General features: G+C 62.7%; 1 protein-coding gene across 4 annotated transcripts in view; it reads right to left on the reverse strand.

Moving 5' to 3' along the window:
- Nucleotides 1–724, reverse strand: part of ACSL1 (acyl-CoA synthetase long-chain family member 1) — an 87,153-nt gene that overhangs the window by 12,714 nt on the left and 73,715 nt on the right. The gene's annotated exons all lie outside the window — the stretch shown is intronic.

The raw sequence follows: 724 nt of genomic DNA on the forward strand, positions 1-724 counted from the left end.
TTTTCCGCCAGAAAGCCCCCCCCCTTCCCCCCCCCCCCCCAGAAACACTCTTTTTGGGAGCAGAGGGTTGCCATCTTGTGAGAGCTGGCTGCCTTCCCCACCCTCTGCTGCACAGGTCCTGGGACTCTGGCAGAAGTGGAGGGGAGGTGTGGCCCTTGCTTCCCCATGGAGTCTCAGGACCTGTGTGGCAGGGAGTAGAGAAGGCAGCTAGCTCCCATGCAGGGCTTCCCTCAGTGGCACGAGTGCAGGGAGCTACACACGTGCATGGGGCGCCTCCACAATAGAGACGGCCCTGCCAGAATGTGCTCCTTGCCCTCATGCACAGCACCGGCCGGAGCCATGTGCTGTTGGGCACCAGTGCCTGCACCAGGCATGAGCACCCCCGCCTGCTGCTGCTGGCAGCAGGAGCTGTGCACCATGGAAGGGAGTGTGTTGGGGTTCTCCACAGCCTCCCTAACACACACACACACACACACACACACACACACACAGCTGAGCTTCACAATGCTGCTGCCCCCTGGGCATGTGCACCATGCTGCTGCCAGCCTCAGCCACATGCTCCCTACCCCTGTCCCTTCTCTACCTGCTGCCTGGAGCAGGCAGGACACCAGGGAAGCTGAGCAGTGGTAGCAGCAGCCCCACTGAGAAGCTGTGTGTTAGCTGGGCCAGACCCTTCCGCCCACAAGGGTGGCAGCAAAATGCAATTGGGGGGGGGGGGGGGGGG

This window comes from Gavialis gangeticus, unplaced genomic scaffold (assembly GCF_001723915.1).
Source record: "Gavialis gangeticus isolate Ggan-Ray unplaced genomic scaffold, GavGan_comp1, whole genome shotgun sequence".
Classification (NCBI taxonomy): Eukaryota; Metazoa; Chordata; order Crocodylia; family Gavialidae; genus Gavialis; species Gavialis gangeticus.